Source organism: Rhinoderma darwinii, chromosome 2 (assembly GCF_050947455.1).
Source record: "Rhinoderma darwinii isolate aRhiDar2 chromosome 2, aRhiDar2.hap1, whole genome shotgun sequence".
NCBI lineage: Eukaryota > Metazoa > Chordata > Amphibia > Anura > Rhinodermatidae > Rhinoderma > Rhinoderma darwinii.
In genome coordinates, this window is record NC_134688.1 from 161847422 (window position 1) to 161868021 (window position 20600).

Sequence of the window (20600 nt, forward strand, 5' to 3'; positions counted from 1 at the left end):
TCTTGAATGGGCGAACCCTATCTGGGAGAGACAAGGACCAGAGACCCGTGACTTCCCTCCCTTCCTCCGCACTTTTAGCATGGTGTTTGAGGAGCCTGGACAGGTCTCATCTGCAGCGGCTTCTTTGATTAACCTGCGCCAAGGAGACACCTCCGTGAGTGAGTACGCCATCCACTTCCGTACCCTGGCGGGAGAGCTGTTATGGAACAATGAGGCTCTGGTGGCTGCATTCTGGCATGGACTATCTTCCAGAATTAAAGACGAACTTGCCACCCGGGATCTGCCGTCTACCCTGGATGACCTCATCCTTCTGTCTGCCTGGATTGATATACGGATCCGTGAACGCCTCCAAGAGGTTCAACAGGAGGGAGCCCTTCCTAGTCTGGTCCCTACTTTGCAGCAATCCCTGCTATCCTCAGATGTCGATCCTCCTACGAAGTCGGTAATAACAGACCAGTATAAGTTATCTACCCAAGAGAGACAACGCAGACTCACATCTGGACTTTTTGCGGCCTCGATGGCCATCTTGTGCGCCTGTGCCCCCAAAAATCCCAGAACCTAGGGTTGCTAGGAGTGACGACCTTGGGTAAAGAAGGATTTCTGTCTAAATTGTCCATACCTGTGACCATAGTGTCCGGCGGGAAAACGCATCAGGTCTCTGCGTATCTGGATTCTGGATCCGTTGCTAATTTCATCCGCAGAGATCTGGTGGACCTTCTGCAATTACCCACCACCCCTCTGGAAAGCCCGTTGACATTTGCCTCAGTGAATGGACTACCTCTGCCAGACCCAGTTATAGCTGTGACCAAGCCGCTGAGGCTCCAAGTGGGTGCCCTTCACTCCAAAGTTCTGTCGCTCCATGTCCTGTCCAAAGCTGTTAACCCTGTGTTGCTGGGCCTGCCTAGGCTCCGACTGCATGACCCAGTTCTGGACTGGAATTATGGAGGTTCTTCAGTGGGGCCCTGAGTGTCAAGGTCGATGCCTGGTGCGGATTCGTTCGGCTCAGCCTTCGCTGCCTCGGTCATTGGCAGGATTGCCGGGTCATTATGCTGCTTTTTCGGATGTCTTCAGCAAGAGGGAGGCAGAGACATTGTCCCCACATCGGGCATATGACTGCCCTATTGAATTGATTCCTGGTGCATCCCTTCCCCGTGGAAGGGCATACCCTCTCTCCTTGCCAGAGACTCTGTCCATGTCCTCCTATGTGAAAGAGTACTTAGAAAGGGGATTCATACGAATGTCTTCCTCCCCGGCAGGAGCCGGGTTCTTCTTCGTCAAAAAGAAAGATGGCTCTCTTCATCCTTGCATCGACAACCGTGGTCTCAACCAGATCACGGTGAAGAATAAATATCCGTTGCCACTGATCTCTGAACTGTTTGATCGCATAGGTGGTGCAATTTTTTTTTCTAAACTAGACCTGCGTGGGGCTTACAACCTAGTCCGGATTCACCAGGGTGATGAATGGAAGACTGCATTTAACACCCGTGATGGACAATAGGAGTATCTAGTAATGCCCTTCAGCCTGTGCAATGCTCCCGCGGTCTTCCAGGAGTTTGTGAATTACATTTTCCGTGACCTCCTCTATGTTTGTGGTGTAGTCTACCTTGATGATATCTTGAGTTTCTCCCCAGATCATATGACGCACCAAAGACATGTCAGTCAGGTTCTGCTACGATTAAGGGAGAATCATCTGTACGCCAAGTTGGAGAAGTGCGTATTTTTCAAGGACGCTCTACCCTTCCTGGGCTACATCGTCTCGAATCATGGTCTCGAGATGGATCCTGAAAAGGTAAAGTCTGTCCTGGAGTGGCTACGCCCTCAAGGCTTGAGGGCCATACAGCGCTTTTTGGGATTTTCTAATTTTTACGGGCAGTTTATTCCGAACTTCTCCTCTCTGACTTCTCCTATCTCTAACCTTACTAAGAAGGGTATGAACGTGGAAAACAAGGGGAGGAATCCTCCAGCTCACCTGACACAAAGTTGGGTGTCGCTGTCAGCGCCTGGATCTTTTTCGTGTCGGCACACGATGCAGGAACAGAGGTAACAAGGAGGTTAGGTCCAGCGCTTCGGTAGAGATAAAATGGAAAAGTTTTTTCCAGTTTTAATTTAGTTTTCATTAAAAGTCCATTAGAGTATGGTCCTGATGTGTAGATAGAGGGAAAATATAATCCTGTGAAGCCTACGCGTTTCGGACGATAGCGACGTCCTTAGACTTGGCTGTAGTGTGAGTTGGCCAAGTCTAAGGACGTCGCTATCGTCCGAAACGCGTAGGCTTCACAGGATTATATTTTCCCTCTATCTACACATCAGGACCATACTCTAATGGACTTTTAATGAAAACTAAATTAAAACTGGAAAAAACTTTTCCATTTTATCTCTACCGAAGCGCTGGACCTAACCTCCTTGTTACCAAGGGTATGAACGCTAAGGTCTGGACTCCTGAGGCAGAGTCCGCATTCAATAACCTGAAGAGTGCCTTCACGTCAGCCTCTATCCTCCATCATCCGGATGTCTCTCTGCAGTTCTCGTTGGAGGTGGATGCATCCTCTGTCGGTGCTGGTGCACTCCTGTTCCAGAGAGGTCCCAAGGGCAAGTCAAGGGTATGTGGATACTTCTCCAAGCTCTTCTCTTCCGCAGAATGCAACTACTCGTTTGAGGATCGGGAGTTACTGGCCATCAAATTGGCTCTGGTGGAGTGGAGACATCTACTAGAGGGCGCAGCTCATCCGATCTTGATTTTTACATACCACAAGAATCATACCTACCACCAGACGGCCCAATGGCTGAACCCTCGTCAGTCCAGGTGGTCACTATTCTTTGCAAGGTTTCAGTTTGAGCTTCATTATCGCCCGGCTGACAAGAATGTGAGGGCCAATGCCTTGTCCAGGTCTTTCGAGACAGAAGACACCATAGAGAGTCCACAGAACATTATTGATCCATCCTGCATTGTCTCGGTCAATCCCCTTCAAATTGGGGACATTCCTCCAGGGAGGACTTTTGTGCACCTGGCTGATCGTCGAACAATCCTCCGCTGGGGGCACTCCTCTAGACTGGCAAGTCACGCGGGGTTACGTAAGACCCGGGATTTGATTGCTCGTCATTTCTGATGGCCCACACTGCCCAAGGATATTGTGGACTTCGTTTCTTCCTGTGCTGTATGTGCCACTCACTCCAGACCTGCTGGTCTGCTCCAGCCATTGCCTGTGCCCAATGCTCCCTGGCACAGCATATAGCTATGGACTTCATCGCAGACCTGCCGCTTTCTGCTGGATGCAGTGCTGTTGAGTTTTACAAAAATGTTGACTTTGCTGGAATTCTTTTCAATAGTAGTTTCAGTTGAACTATGGGGTGATGCAACCCATAATCAAACCCTATGTTAAAAAACTGGACAAGATACCAAAAAGGTAGTACAAAAGTAACAATATTTATTGATGACAATTCTAAAAATACAGTTATACACAGCTATACACAGACAAAACATGCACTTAATTATGTTAAAAACAACAGAGTGTAACAAGAAGATGGAGGACACAGGGGTGAGTCTAAGGCTAACCGGAGAATTCGTTTTTGGACTGATAATTTGTGATACATATGGTTAATAGTTTGTCTTCCAGTTCTATCCCTCTTTTTGCTCTGTTCCACCATTCTTTTTGCTCTGTTCCACCATCTAGTGTTACAATATTTGCAATTGAACATTTTGTTTAGGGCTAAAAACGTTCCCATGATGGACAATTAACTAGATGATGCCTTATCTCGTTCCCAAATACAAATCTTCAGACAGTTGCACCTGGGAGCAGCAAGGAAGGGAGATCCCTGCCCAGTTCACCTGTGGTTGGTGGTTTCAGAAGAACTTGTAAAGTTGTTCAAGAATTCTGTCATCATGGAAGAGTCATTTTAAAACTTTGGAGGTTTGGTTACAGGTCACAGATACAGAATTTCCATCTAGCTCAGAGAGGCATTTTGAGTGGACTCCGGATTATTTAAATTGCTTGCGGGAGTTAGGGATTTCAGCAGATGGACTGGTATTGCTTTCTTGTTGAAGTTGTGGGGATTCAAGGATGGTACTAAAAAATTTGTTGTTAGATAGGTGCTGAAGGGTTGGAAGAAAGAATGGGTTTTTAGGGATCATAAACTACCTGTTTATTTTCCCCTAATTCAATGTTTGATGGATATGGTGGATTCAGTTTGTGTGTCACGCAATGACAATTTGTTGTGCAAGCAGGTGTTTGCTTTGACCTTCTTTGCGAATTGGGGAATTAGTGTCGCCAAGTCATTGCAAGGTTGAAGGTTTGGCATCTACTAATGCGGCTGTGTTAGACACCGGAGTGTAAGTCTGTGTACTGAAGTCAATAGCTGAATAAGTAATAAGATAAGGGGTAAACATGCTCCTTAAAATTGGCAAATTCTTATTGTACAGTGCGGGTGTCAGGGTCTCAGATCTTGTTGCATGATGATGGGAGTCCATTAACATGGTAACAATTTGAAGCGCTATTTAAGGCGTGCATGCGCAAGATTGGCATTGATCCTTTAGAATTTGGCATAGACTCGTTTAGGATCGGGGCTGCCACGGAGGTGGATGCTTTGGGTATGGGTAAAGATAGCATAAAACCATTGGGGAGATGGAAGTCTAGTGCTTATAATTTTTATGTCTGCCCTAATTTATTGTTATCATTATGTGTTTTTTTTTCTTGTTTCAGAGACGCAGAGGCCTCAAGTGTGGATAGTTTGACAATCATTTGTTTATTGGAGCTGAGCAGAGGACAGCCTTTGCCCCCTCTGCTTGAATTTGGTGTTTTTTTTTTTAGATGTCCAATCAGGCAGCTTAGTTGGGCACAATTGTTGCCAGAAGCTCTGCAAAATAATAAATTGGCTGTCAGCCCTGTTATGTTAGTTGCCCACGCTGGTCTAAACAAGCTAGGCCAGTTTAATCTGGCTGAACTATTGGCACACATCAAATCTAATATTGGCCACTTTCTAGATCTCTTTGAACAATGCATAATTGTGTGATCAGAGGTGGTTCTATGTAGACTTTGGTGGGGTGCCCACAATATGACAGTGCTAGAAAGTGTAACGGTCACAGGGTATGTGGACCCACTAGGCCACTCCGCCATAGCGGGGAGGCAGCTGACCAGGTCACAGTCTACACGAAAGTCAATAGCAGATAGCAACGCTTGGGTACCTGAACTAGTGGCGGGCAGTATCTGATGTGGCAGAAGACACTGGACGTGGCAGAAGACACTGGACCTGGAAGAAGACATTGGACGTGGCAAACGACGCTAGACGTGGAAAACGACAGCAGGTGCAGTAGACACGACTCCAACACTGGTAGGCACAGGAACAAGAACAATACGGGATACAGGAACGGGTAACAGGGCACAGTTAACAACTGGAACGGGGAAACACTAAGGGACCATTTGCAAGACAGACTGGGATAGACTAACAACGCTCAGGCAAGGATCAGAAGGCCTGGGGCCTTCTTATAGACCACGAAATCATGGCCGTTGATGATGATGATGACGATTTCCATTGTGCGCGCGCTGGCCCCTTTAAGGTCAGGCACGAGTGTGCGTGCGCACCCTACGGGACACAGCAGAACGGAGCGGAAGTGAGCGCTGGTGTCTCCTAGGAAGGAGATGGGAACCAGCGCTCACGAATCCATGGCTGCGGGTGTCGGGAGGTGAGTAAACCCGACGGCCTGCTGCCATGGACGCTACAGAAAGGACTAGAAGGCTACTTAACTCTTCATTGACCGGGCCAATTTGGCCTTAAAGGGGTTCTCCGAGTTGTTTAAAAAAATTGGCCAATTCAGTTGGAATGCAAAAAAAAAATAGAGCCATCACTCACCCCACAGATCCCTATCATTTCAGCGCCACAGACGTGCCCATATACCTACGTGATTGCTGCAGCCAAGCACTGTCTTCAGCGATCCTGTGCCGTATACTCACTGAGACCTGTGATTGGCTGCAGCGATCATGTGGGTATACAAGCACGTCATCGCTGCAGCTTTGTTAACCTCTTAACGCCGAAGGACGGATATATCCGTACTCTGCAGCTGCTGGTTCGCGCAGGAGGACGGATATATCCGTCCTGTGATGGCGCGGGTACTGAGACCGTACCCACGCGATCAGCGGCAGGAGCACAGCTGTTATACACAGCCTGGCTCCTGCTGCAACTGCCGGAATCGAAGCGTGCTCCGATTCCGGCAGTTTAACCCAATAAATGCCGCTGTCAATAGTGACAGCGGCATCTAATGTGTTTTTACAGAGAGAGGGAGCTCCCTCTGTCACTCCATCGCAAAGAAATCGCGGGTCGCAGTTGGGTTTCCATGACAGCCGGGGGTCTAATGGTATGTGCACACGAGGGCATTACGGCCGTAATTGACGGACGTATTTCGGCCGCAAGTCCCGGACCGAACACACTGCAGGGAGCCGGGCTCCTAGCATCATAGTTATGTACGACGCTAGGAGTCCCTGACTCTCCGTGGAACTACTGTCCCGTACTGTAATCATGTTTTCAGTACGGGACAGTTGTACTGCAGAGAGGCAGGGACTCCTAGCGTCGTACATAAGTATGATGCTAGGAGCCCGGCTCCCTGCACTGTGTTCGATCCGGGACTTGCGGCCGAAATACGTCCGTCAATTACGGACGTAATGCCCTCGTGTGCACATACCCTAACAAAGACCCCTGGTCTGTCTTCAGCATCTGCCTGTTAGGCGATGTCGGAGGCATGACCTAACAGGTTGCCTGTCAGTTTTACACTGACAGGCAATAATGCTTTGGTATACTAAGTATACCAAAACATTATATGAAAATTACAGTGAAAATCAAATAAAACGACTTTTTTTGCCCAAAAAGTGGTTTTATTTAGTAAAAGTGTCATAACAAATCACACATACACATATATGGTATCCCCGCGATCGTAACAACTTGAACAATAAAATGAACACATTAATTAAACTGCCGGATGAACGGCGTCCAAAAAGAACGCAAAAAAACACGGCAAAATTCGCTCTTTTCTCCCATTCCCCCCATAAAAAATTAAATAAAAATTAATCTATAAGTCCTATGTACCCCAAAATAGTACTAATGAAAACTACACATTGCCCCGCAAAAATCAAGCCCCCATACGGCCACATTGACGGAAAAATAAAAACGTTACGGCTCTTGGAATGTGGCGATGCAAAAACAAGTAATTTTGTTCTAAAAGGCTTTTTATTGTGCAAACGTAGGAAAACATATAAAACCCTTACATATTTGGTATCCCGTAATCGTGCCGACCCATAGAATAAAGTGAACAAGCTATTTACGCTGCATAGTAAACGGCGTAAATTTATAACGTAAAAATCAATGCTGGAATAGCTGCTTATTTTCAATACTCTCCTAAAATAAAGTTAATAAAAGTTAATCAATATATTATAAGCATCTAAAAATGGTACAATTACAAAATACAACTCGTCCCGCAAAAAACAAGCCCTTATACGGCTATGTCGACGGAATAAAAAAAAAGTTACGACTCTTGGAATGCAACCATGAAAAAGCAAAAAATAATCCTTGGTCATTAATGTGCAAAATGGCCCGGTCATTAAGGGGTTAATACACAAACCAAACAGATAAAAGCAAGGGGACATATATACACAAAAACACCGAAAAAGGCCATACTTACAAATGGACACAGACAGGTCAGAAACGCTGATGAAGGAGAGTGAACAGGTGCATTAAATAATAATAGCCACTCCCACTAGTCTTGAGGGGAGTGGCGTGTGGTGCATGGGATGTGTAGTAAAAAATAATAAATGAATAGTGTATGTGCAAGTCATAATAATATAAGTGAAATATAGGGGGCAGTAATGAGTAAAGTGCCTAAATAAAAATAAATGAATAATGGGGTGCCAGTGTGTGAAACATGGAGGGATAGTGTGTCAGTCATGAGGCGCAGCGTGTATAGCCAGGTAGAAGCCTATTTGTGACGCCTTGATAATGTATAGAGCGGGCTACCCTGCTTGCTATGCCAAACAACAGCACACCATGCTCTCCGAGCATCAAAGACCCGGCTTTGTCCAAAAGAAGCAAATATAAGTAAGAATGAAAAATACCTGGGTTATTAGTAATCATTTTGGCCAAAAGGACGCAAGCTCGCAATCCACGACAAGGATCCCCAGACTTGCGAGTCCCTAACTCCCTAACTGGAATTTAATGTTCCTGATACACAAACCAAACAGATAAAAACAAGGGGACATATATACACAAAAACACCGAAAAAGGCCATACTTACAAATGGACACAGACAGGTCAGAAACGCTGATGAAGGAGAGTGAACAGGTGCATTAAATAATAATAGCCATTCCCACTAGTCTTGAGGGGAGTGGCGTGTGGTGTTAATACACAGCGGCGAGGAGGAACGTGTAACGCCCGCGGTCGTGGACTGCTGCCTCCCCTTACCTGCTGACGGCCGCGACCGTAGACTGCTCTCCTCCTGCCAACGTCTCCCTCCCCGGAGACGCCAGCACGTCTGGCTGCTGTGTCCTGCAGTGACCACTATGGTGCGCTCGTGCGCTAGTTCCTGGCCTTAAAGGGCCAGCGCGCACACATGTAAATAATTAATTAATTATTACCAGATCACCCTGGACTATAAAAAGGGCCCTTCCCTTTCACTCCTTGCCTGAGCGTTGTTGTGTATTCCAATGTTAGTCTTAGCAAATGGTCCCTTAGTCGTATCCTGTTCCCAGTGTTCCCGTGCTCTGCTACCTGTATCCTGTGCTGTGTTTGTTTCTGTCCCCTTTCTAGTGTTAGGGTCGTGTGTTGTGCCATCTACCACGCCTGCTGTCATACACCACGTCTGGTGTCATCTGCCACGTCTGGTATCCTCCGCCATGTTTGGCGTTATCTACCGTCAAGTTCCATCTGTGCCTAAGCCTCTGCTACTGTCTGGACTATTAAAGGTAGTTTTTTGCTAGGACTTTGCATAGACTTTGTATACTGTTGTTTGGCCAGCTGCTACTCCGCTCTGGTGGTTTGGCCTAGTGGGTCCACATAGCCACGGATCGTGACAGAACAGAAGTAGCGGCGCTGGAACGATAGTGATCTTTGAATTGAGCAACGTCTTTTTTTTTTTTTATGGCATGCCCCTTAGCCCTGGCCATTTTTTTAATTAACTTGAAAAACCCCTTTAACCCCTTAACGCATTATCACGTAACTGTACGTGATAAGGGTTAAGGGGAGGTATGGAATGCCCTCACGGGCTGAGCGCGCTCCATACACAGCAGGTGACGGCTATGTAATACAGCCAACACCTCACTGCAACAGGCGGAATCAAAGGTCACTTTGATTCTGCCTGTTTATCACGTTAAATGCCGCGGTCAATAGCGACCACGGAATTTAAAGAGGTAGAATCAGGGGGGCGCCCCGTCTAACAAGCCATCGCCCCCCACCCCCCCGCATCATGATCTGTCGATTACAACGGTTGTTATGGCATCCTGGGGGTCTAATAAAGGCCCCCAGGTTTGTACTCCTTTGAAGCTCTGCCTCCAGCTGGGCTTCAAAGGAGACTGTCAGAATCACGATATACTGCAATACATTAGTATTGCAGTATATCATGTAAGCGATCCAACGACTAATAAAAAAAGTAAAAAAACAGTTAAATAAAGGTTATAAATAAAATTATGTTTAAAAAAAAAAAAGTAGTAAATGTTAAAAAAAAAAACCTTTTCACATTTTTTCCCTAAATCATTGTTAAAAAAAAGAAAAATTAACATAACTGGTATCGCCGCGTCCGTAAAAGTCAGAACTATCACAATATAGCGTTGTTTAACCCGCTCGGTAAATGCTGTAAAAGAAATATATATATATATATATATATATATATATATATATATATAAAACACGCAAATTGCTGTTTTTTGTTCACCTTAGCACTTCAAAAAGATTAAATAAAAAGTGATCAAAAAGTCGCATATACCCCAAAATGGTATCGGTGAAAACTACAGCTCGCCCTGCAAAATTTAAGCCCTCACATCGCTAAATTGATGGAAAACCTTACAAAGTTATTTCTCTCAGAATATGGCGACACAAAAGATTTTTTTAATTTAGCAAATAGTTTTATTTTTCAAAAGTGGTAAAACATAAAACAAAAAATATGAATTTGGCATCGCCATAATCGTATCAACCTGTATAATAAGGTGAATATGTAGTTTTACCGCCTTGTGGACGCCATAAAAACAAAACCCCCCAAAAAATGGCGCAATCGTTGTTTTTTTCCCATTTCACCCCACAAATATTTTTTTTTCAGCTTCCAAGTACATTATGCAGTACAATAAGTGGTGCGATGAAAAAATAGAACTTGTCCCGCAAAAAACAAGTCCTCATATGGCTATATCGACGGAAAAATAAAATAATTATAGCTTTTGGAAGGTGAGGAAAAACCAAAACTTAAAATCCGAATAATGGAGGAGGAAGGAAGGGCTTAAAGAGGCTCTGTCACCAGATTTTGCAACCCCTATCTCCTATTGCAGCAGATCGGCGCTGCAATGTAGATTACAGTAACGTTTTTATTTTTAAAAAACTAGCATTTTTGGCCAAGTTATGACCATTTTTGTATTTATGCAAATGAGGCTTGCAAAAGTACAACTGGGCGTGTTGAAAAGTAAAAGTACAACTGGGCGTGTATTATGTGTGTACATCGGGGCGTTTTTACTTCTTTTACTAGCTGGGCGTTCTGACGAGAAGTATCATCCACTTCTCTTCAGAACGCCCAGCTTCTGGCAGTGCAGACACACAGTGTGTTCTCGAGAGATCACGCTGTGACGTCACTCACAGGTCCTGCATCGTGTCGGACGAGCGAGGACACATCGGCACCAGAGGCTACAGATGATTCTGCAGCAGCATCGGCGTTTGCAGGTAAGTCGATGTAGCTACTTACCTGCAAACGCTGATGCTGCTGCAGAATCAACTGTAGCCTCTGGTGCCGACACGATGCAGGACCTGTGAGTGACGTCACAGATCTGCACTGCCAGAAGCTGGGCGTTCTGAAGAGAAGTGGATGATACTTCTCATCAGAACGCCCAGCTAGTAAAAGTAGTAAACACGCCCCGATGTACGCACATAATACACGCCCAGTTGTACTTTTACTTTTCAACACGCCCAGTTGGCCAAAAATGCTCGTTTTAAAAAAAATAAAAACGTTACTGTAATCTACATTGCAGCGCCTATCTGCTGCAATAGCAGATAGGGGTTGCAAAATCTGGTGACAGAGCCTCTTTAAGCACCAGAATAATTTTCCATTTTTCCTTTATGCATCCCGGCGTTCATAACTTTTTATTTTCGATGCAGCTGTATGAGGCTTTGTTTATTGCAGGACGAGTTGTACTTTATATAAGTGCCATTTTTTGTTACATGTACATTAGCGTTTAATTTATATAAATTTTTATTTTGGGAAAAATGCAGAAAAATAGCAGTTTTAAGTAATTTTTTTTTTACAGTATACACATATCGGCACTATTTACAAGAGGGGGAGGGCTGTGTGGCACAATCTACAAGGGTCTGTGTGGGGCGCTATCTACAGGGCTAACTCCACGCCTGACATCTACCTGCTGGCTAGTCCCAGCCGAGCCTGCCTTGCTACTGTCCGAGCTGCCACAGGTACCCTATACGAACTATAGACTGTGACCTGCTCCCTGTTGGCCAGCTGCCATACCGCCAAGGGTTCTTTAGATATTGTTTGGCAAAGTCTAATCTGGCCTTTCTATTTTTGAGGCTGATTATTGGTTTGCACCTTGTGGTGAACCGGTCATCATGGAAAAGAGACAAGGCTGCCGCTATGTGCAGGAAGCCAGCTGCACTGGGAATTAGGTGAGTACTAGTTACAATATTATAACATAGTATAGCTTTTTGTTTTTTTCTTATAAAGGAAAAATTAGAAACCATTTCAGACACTTGAGAAGCATTTGAAAAAAATCTCAGGAGCTGGCTGTATTAGTCTATTAGTTTTGAAATTACAAATTGTAGTTGTAGCTGAATTTGTAAAGTAATGACTAAAAGGCAATTTTCAGAAAAGTTCTAAACGGTTTATACTTATCTCTCCCGAAAATTCGGTGTATATGTTCGGCGCTGTTCAGAAGGTGTTTTTGCAAACCGTCTTATATAAACAACAAGATGATGACGCAGTCGTCACTCTCCATATATTGACAGTGACATCGGCAGCAGTACTGGAGTCCCCGGGCAAAGCATCAGTTGATGTTCTGCTTGGGAATTTCAGCGATAGGAAACTCCTGACGTCACTGTCCATATATGGACCGTAAAGAGAGTGTGGGCAGCACAGCAGAACAAAAAAAGCCTCCAGAGCCCAGATGGGTGCCGACCTCCAGGGATCTGACTTTTAAATCCCACAATGTCCACACAAGAAGTAGAAAAGAGAGGCAGCACTCCAAACAGATGTCGTCAGAATAGTGGATTTATTCTCCCATCAGTGCAGTAAACAGTGCAGCGTTTCAGCTGCTCAATATTTGACAAAGGCTGCATTGAGCAGCTGAAACGTTGCACTGTTTACTGCACTGATGGGAGAATAAATCCACTTTTCTGACGACATCTGTTTGGAGTGCTGCCTCTCTTTTCTTCTTCTTGTTTGCATATATGGACAGTAACGTCGGGAGCAGTGCTGGAGTCCCTGGGCAGAGCATTAGCTGATGCTCGCTCTAGCGATACGCAATGTGCCAACCCCTTGCGGTCATGCGCTTGATAACACGACGACATGAACGGCACAAGAAGTATCGGCGCCTAGGAAAACTACTGGACTTCCAGCACCACTTCACCGGGTTTGAACTGCACGATTCACTACAGAATTAAAATTGAAAGTACAATAGTAAGTGACTTCTTTACACCTAAAAATATTAATCCCAAGCAATTTTTGGTCCCCGGATATCCAATTTAACACTACAATGTGTCAGGAAAAAACAATCTCAGAACCAAAAAATGGCTGCAGCGGCAAGGGGTTAAAACTGAGTCTTGTAATAAGTTTAAAAATGCTGCAGAGTTAATAGTACTTTTTCTATGCACATGACACCAAAACATGTAATATTACATACTTTGCACAATATGTCCTACAGATGGACATGAATACATTTAGAGAATGGGCAGCAAAATGGCAGATGTCCTTAAATATGGAGACATTTATTATGCGTTTTGGATATAAAAATAGGCATGTTATTTTTACTATAGGATTAAGACATAAATGTCAATCTCAGATTTAATTACTGTATGCAATGCCACTGTACTGCATTGTGAGCTAACAGGATATTGTCAGCTAAAAGACAAAGAGAAAAGAGAAAGGCAGCATTATTTTCCTACTAGATTACAGAGAAGGGCAACTATGTGAATAAGGCAGGAAAGTACAAATTCCCTGCATGCATTCGGGGACGAATACTGTATAGTTATGTGAAACAAGAATTCTATACATAGATAATTTCTCAGAAAAATTAATATCATCGCCTATATCAAAGCCTTTTTGAAGGCATCTACTGTTCCTGCTGGAACCAGCTCCTGAGGTAGACTATTTCATAGATGCACAGGGGAAATTTATTAAGAGTGGTGATTCATACGCCAGTCTAAATAAACAATTTGTTAGAGTAAGATGCCACTAATGGGCTTTATTCTGATGCATACGCCTTTTCACGGCTCAATAGCGAGCGCTGCATCTGAGTTGTTAAGGAGAGAGGGAGGGAGCTCCCTCTCATCCCACCGACACCCGGCAATAAGATCGCCGAGTGTCTGCGTCTTCTATGGCAGACGGGGGCCTAATAAAGGCTCCCAGGTGGGCCTGTAGTGAATGCCTGCTAGGTCATGCCAGAGGCAAGGCCTAGCAGATGCCTGTCCGTTTTAAACTTGTGCAAATTGTGACTTTTGGGCCTTTTGATAATTTTCTTCACCAGAAATCTGGTATAGAAAGGTTGAGAAATTCGACCCCCAACTGTTCTTAAGGTGAAGACTTGAACCTTTTTTTCTCCAGACAGATGAAATACCCTATTGTATTTTGAGGGGATTTTACATGGAATAGCTTTTTTACCATATTTTTTGTATGTTTTTTTTATATATATATTTATACAAGTTAATCATGTCTCCCTTAGATGTGTTTTTTCAAGGCTAAATTATTTTTTTTTTTATATTTTCTCATAACTAAGATTACTATTGCCCCTTATCAGTTTAGTTGCCCTTGTTTGTATTTTTTCCAACTTCAGGGCATCCTTTCTATGAACTAGTACCCAGAACTGAACTGCATTTTCCAGATGAGATGGAATTAATGCTCTGTTTAAAGAGGTAATATTATGTCCCTGCCCTTGTAAGTCTATGCCTATTTTAATACACAAAAATATCTTGCTAGCCTTAGAAACAGCTGATTGAAATTGCATGCTGTTATTTAATCTATGATCTACAAGTACACCCAGATCCTTCTCAACAAGTCCCAGATTTACTCCCTCTAGGACATATGATGCATGTAGATTATTAGTACCCAGATGCATAACTTTACATTTATCCACATTGAACCTCATCTGGCAAGTTGATGCCCTAACACCTATTGTGTCCAATTCGGCTTGTAATTTATGAAATTTCCATAGTCTGACGTATATTTCTAGTTGAGGCCCTGTCATGGTGAGGAGAAGGGGAATAAGCAGTGGCGAAGCTACAGGGGTCGCAGCGGTCGCAGTTGCGAGTGAGCCCCCAAACTTTTTATGTGCCGTGATGCCGACACTTCCTGATTACGGGCATTGTTTGTTTAGACGTCACAGTCACATGGTACACTGAGTGTACTATGTGACCATGACGTCACGTGAGGGGGCGTTCCAGCCACTGTGGAAGAGCCGATGCGGAAGAGCATGGAAGACTGCAGCCTGTAATGTTACATAGTTAGTACGGCTGAAAAAAGACACATGTCCATCAAGTTCAACCAAGGAGGCTATGTATGTGTGTTATATTGTACTGTCTGTTGTATTGTACTGTCTGTGTTTGCGGTCAAGAGAGGAGAGGGGGGCTTTAAATTACAGGCTCCTCTCTCCACCGCAAACACAATCTGCACGACACAATATATTACAAACTGTGGGTCGCACTCCCCCTGGGGGGTCGTGTGAAGACCTCTGGGGGGGGTAGCAAACCACTCACTGAGGTCCAGCTTCCAACTGTATTTGCATCCTCAAGACGCTAATCCAGTTGAATTTAATCCTGGAGGAAGGAGCTGACGGCTCCTTCCTCTAGCATTCACTGTGCCATGAGCTATTAGCGTCTCGGCGCAGACAGGCGCGATTTAGTGACGTCATCACGCCTGTCTGCGCCGAGTCATTCAACACAGGGCAAAGAGGGAGAAGGATCTCCTCCACACGTCATGGGAACGGGGATAGGTAAGCAACGTTATTATTTTTCTATTATGCACATATGGAGGAATTATACTTTATAAGGAGGGGGGCTAATATGGTGGCAGCTATGAGGGGCATTATACTGTATGGGTGGCTGATATGGTGGCAGCTATGAGGGGTATTATACTGTCTGGGGGCTGATAAGGTGTCAGCTATGAGGGGCATTATACTGTATGGGGCTGCTATGGGGGCATTATACTGTGTTGGGCAGCTATGAGAAACATTACACCATATGGGGTCTGCTATGGGGGCATTATACTGCCTGGGCGGCTGATATGGTGGCAGCTATGGGGGCATTACACTGTAGGGAGACAAATATTGGGGCTTTATACTGTGTGGGGGCAGCTCAAGGGGGCATTATACGGTATGGGGCTGCTATGGGGGCATTATACTGTGTGGGGCAGCTAAGGAGGGCATTATAATGTGTGGGGCAGCTATGAGGGGCATTATACTGTATGGGGCTGCTATGGAGGGCTTTATACTGTATGGGGGAATTTATGAGGGGCATTATACTGTATGGGGTCTGCTATGGGGGGCATTATACTGTATGGGGGCATTATAATAGGGGGTAGCTATGGGAGCATTATACTCTGGGGGGGTAGCTAGCCAGGATAAAGGAGGGAGGATTGTGTGAGGACACTAGAGAGAGTGTGTCTACTCCAAATTTGCAGCATAAAGCAATGAGGTTGCTTTACCCCATTGCCAATGCTGCAATTTTGGGAATTTCTCCCTCTAGTGACCAGCACATGGAGATGTTATAAATGAGAATCTAATTTATAATATTTCCTGACTTGTGAAAAAAATTTAAAAAAATTAAAACAATGTGTCATCATTTATATACTAACTGTTTAAACTGAAAAAAATATATATAAATTCTAGCGACACATTCCCTTTAAGCTCAAGCACAGTTGGGTTATGCAGCATGACAATAATCCGAAGCACACAAGCAAATCCACCTCTGAAATCTTCAAAAGAAACAAAATTAAGGCTTTGGAGTGACTAAGTCAAAGACCTAACTTAAATCCCATTGACATGCTGTGGCAAGACCTTAAACGGGCAAGACCTTAACCCCTTCGCGCTCAGGTCAGTACTATTACGTCGTGCTGAGCGCATCGTTCGCGCTCAGCTCAGTAATAGTACTGACCTGAGTTAACACGGCGCCATCTTTCCCCGGCGCGTGTTTGAGCTGTGATACCTGCTGTTTCCGACAGCAGGCTATCACAGCTTAGTGTGCAGGGACCGATCGCGGTGGTCCCCGCCGATTAACCCCTTAGAAGCCGCGTTCAATAGCGATCGCGGCTTCTTAGGTGTTAAGCTGCCATCGCCGGCCTGCTACACGATAGCGGGCCGCGATGGCTACTATGGCAACCAGAATCCTAGCAATGGACTCTGGCTACGCCATCGACGGAAGCCTAGTGGGTCCTGACAAAGTCAGGACCCACTATGCTTGCTGTCAGAGAACAGCTGACAGCTCTAATGTGTATTAGAATAGCGATCAGAGCCTCCTGCCCTCATGTCCCCTAGTGGGACAAAGTAAAAAAAGTGTAAAAAAGTAAAAAAAGTAAAAAAAAGTTGTGTAAAAATAAGAAAATAAAAGTTTTAAAAGTGCTAAAAGTAAAAATCCCCCTTTTTCCCTTATTAGTCCTTTATTATTAATAAAAATATGTAAATAAACAAATAAACTATACATAATTAATATCGCCGCGTCCGTAACGGCCTGAACTACAAAACGATGTCGTTATTTATCCCGCACGGTGAACGCCGTAAAAGAAAATAATAATAAACCGTACCACAATCACAATTGTTTGGTCACTTCATCTCCCAAAAAATCTAATAAAAAGAGATCAAAAAGTCGCATGTACCTAAAAATGGTACTGATCGAAACTATAGTTCGTTACGCAAAAAAAAAGTCCTCGCACGGCTTTCCTGATGGAAAAATAAAACAGTTATGGCTCTTAGAATAAGGTAACACAAAAAATTTATTTTATTGTGCAAACGCCATAAGACATAAAATAAAACTATAAACATCTGGTATCGCCGTAATCGTATCGACCCGCAGAATAAAGTGAATATGTCATTTATAGCGCACGGTGAACGCTGTAAAAAAATAGTATAAAAAACGATAGTAAAATTGCTGTTTTTTAGTCACCACGCCTCTTAAAAATAGAATAAAAACTGATCAAAAAGTCGCATGCAGGAAAACTACAATGAATTCCTCAAGGTCTCTAGTTTCCAAAAAGGGGTCACTTTTGGGGGGTTTCCACTGTTTTAGCACCACAAGACCTCTTCAAACCGGACATGGTGCCTAATAAATTAAATTAAATTAATTAAATGTCACCTCTACTTTGCTCTAAATTCCTGTGAAACACCTAAAGGGTTAATAAACTTTCTAAATGCTGTTGTGAATACTTTGAGGGGTCTAGTTTCTAAAATGGGGTGTTTGATAAGGGTGTCTAATATACTGGCCCCTCAAAGCAACTTCAGAACTGAGCTGGAAACTAAAAAATAAAATAAAAATGAGGCAATACTTTGCTTCTTAGATTATACTCATAATGAGCCATGCCCACCCCGAGATGACCCCAGTTTTGACCGTTTGTATAAACGGAGACCCCTATTAGACCGTTTCAGTGCCCGGTTTTCCAAAGCATACACCCCAGAGAAGTGTATTTCCATTGATGAGTCCTTGGTACATTTTAAAGGGAGGGTTCAATTCCACCAGTACCTTCCGGGTAGGAGGGCAAGGTATGGCGTGAAGATGTATAAGCTGTGTGAGAGAGCATCAGGGTATACCTACAAATTTAGGATATATGAAGGGAAGGACACCAGTATTCAGCCCCCAGAATGCCCCCCCTTACTGGGAGTTAATGCAAAAATTGTGTGGGATTTGGTGCACCCACTGCTGGACCAGGGTCACCACCTCTACCTGGATAATTTTTATACCAGCGTCCCACTCTTCAACTGCCTCGCTTCCAGAAGTCCTGCGGCATGCGGCACTGCTAGAAGAAATCTGAGAGGCCTCCCTAAGACTCTGCTTGGGCAAACAAGAAGGGGTGAGAGCAGGGCACAATCTAGCAGCAACATATTGTGTGTCAAGTACAAGACAAGGTAGATGCCACACCAGTACCCATGTACCAGTACGAGGTACCAGTACAGAGACCCCCAAACCAGACTGCATCCTGGACTACAATAGGTACATGGGAGGGGTGGACTTGTCAGATCAAGTCCTGAAGCCCTACAGTACTTCTGGAAGCGAGGCCACACGCATCGTACCAGGGCAACACTTTTTAGGAGAAGTTCCCCAAACTAGCAAGAGGGGAAAAAGTCAAAAGAGGTGCAAAGTCTGCTATAAGAGGGGGATAAGGTAGGACACAATATATAAACGTGTCCCGAAAAACCAGAGCTCTGTATGAAAGAGTGTTTTAAAATTTATCATCCATCCCTTTATTTTTAATTTACCCCAGTTTTACTCGCTCTGATGCACTTCGCACAGCTTACCCCTCCTCATCTTTCCCCTCTGAGCCCTGCTGCGTGCCCAGGAAGCTGATAACAGCCACATGTAGGGTATTGCCGTACCCGGGAGAACCAACATTACAGTTTATGAGGTGTATATCTCCGGTGGCGCATGCTGGGCACAATATATCGGACACTGAGTTGGCATATATGTATAGAAAATTGCAAATTTCACGCTGCACCATCTGCAGCACATTATCTTTTACATAATACCTGTGGGGTCAAAATGCTCACTACACCTCTAGATGAATGCCTTAAGGAGTGTAGATTTTAAAACAGGGTCACTTCTCGGGGGTTTCAACTGTACCGGTACCTTAGGGGCTTCTGCGTACAAGACTTAGCACCAGGAAAGCTCCAGTAGGCCAAATGGTGGTCCTTTCCTTCTGAGCCCTGCCGTGTGCCCAGGCAGCTAATAACAGCCACATGTAGGGTATTGCCGTACCTGGGAGAACCCACATTACAGTTTATGGGATGTATGTCTCCGGTGGCACATGCTGGGCACAATATATCGGACACTGACATGGCATATATATAGAAAATTGCAAATCTCACTCTGCACCATCTGTTGCGCATTATCTTTTACACAATACCTGTGGGGTCAAAATGCTCACTACACCTCTAGATGAATTCCTTAAGGGGTGTCGTTTTTAAAACGGGGTCACTTCTTGGGGGTTTCAACTGTGCTGATACCTCAGGGGCTTCTGCACACATGACTTAGCACCAGAAAATTCCCAGTAGGCCACATGGTGGTCCTTTCCTTCTGAGCCCTCCCATGGGCCCAAACGGCAGTTTATCACCACAAATAGGGTATTGCCACACTCAGGACAAATTGGGCAACAAAATGGGGTATTTTATTCCTTGTGAAAATAAGAAATTGAGACAAAACTACTTCTTATTGGAAAAAATTAAAAAATTTTTAATTCACAGCCCAATTCAAATAAATTCTGTGAAAAACCTGTGGGGTCTAAATGGTCACACAACCCATAAATAAATTCCTTGAGGGGTGTAGTTTCCAAAATGGGGCGACTTCTTGTGGGTTTCCATTGCTTTGATACCTCTGGGGCTCTGCAAATGCAACATGGCACCCGAAAACCAATCCAGCAAAATCTGGGCTCCAAAGAACACATAGTGCTCCTTTCCTTCTGAGGCCTTCCATGGGCCCAAACGGCAGTTTATCACCACAAATAGGGTATTGCCGCACTCAGGACAAATTGGGCAACAAAATGGGGTATTTTATTCGTTGTGAAAATAAGACATTTTGAGCCAAAACTACATCTTATTGGAAAAAAGTAGTTTTTTTTTAATTCACAGCCCAATTCAAATAAGTTCTGTGAAAAAACTGTGGGGTCTAAATGGTCACAACACCCATAAATAAATTCCTTGAGGGGTTTTGTTTCCAAAATGGGGTCACTTTTGGTGGGTTTCCATTGCTTTGATACCTCTGAGGCTCTGCAAATGCGACATGGCACCCGAAAACAAATCCAGCAAAATCTGGACTCCTAAGAACACATAGCGCTCCTTTCCTTCTGAGTCCTCCCATGGGTCCAAACGGCAGTTTATCACCACAAATGGGGTATTGCCGTACTCAGGACAAATTGGGCAACAAAATGGGGCATTTTGTTCCCTGTGAAAATAAGAAATTCTGATCAAAAATGACATCTTATTGGAAAAATTGTCATTCTTTTAATTTCACAG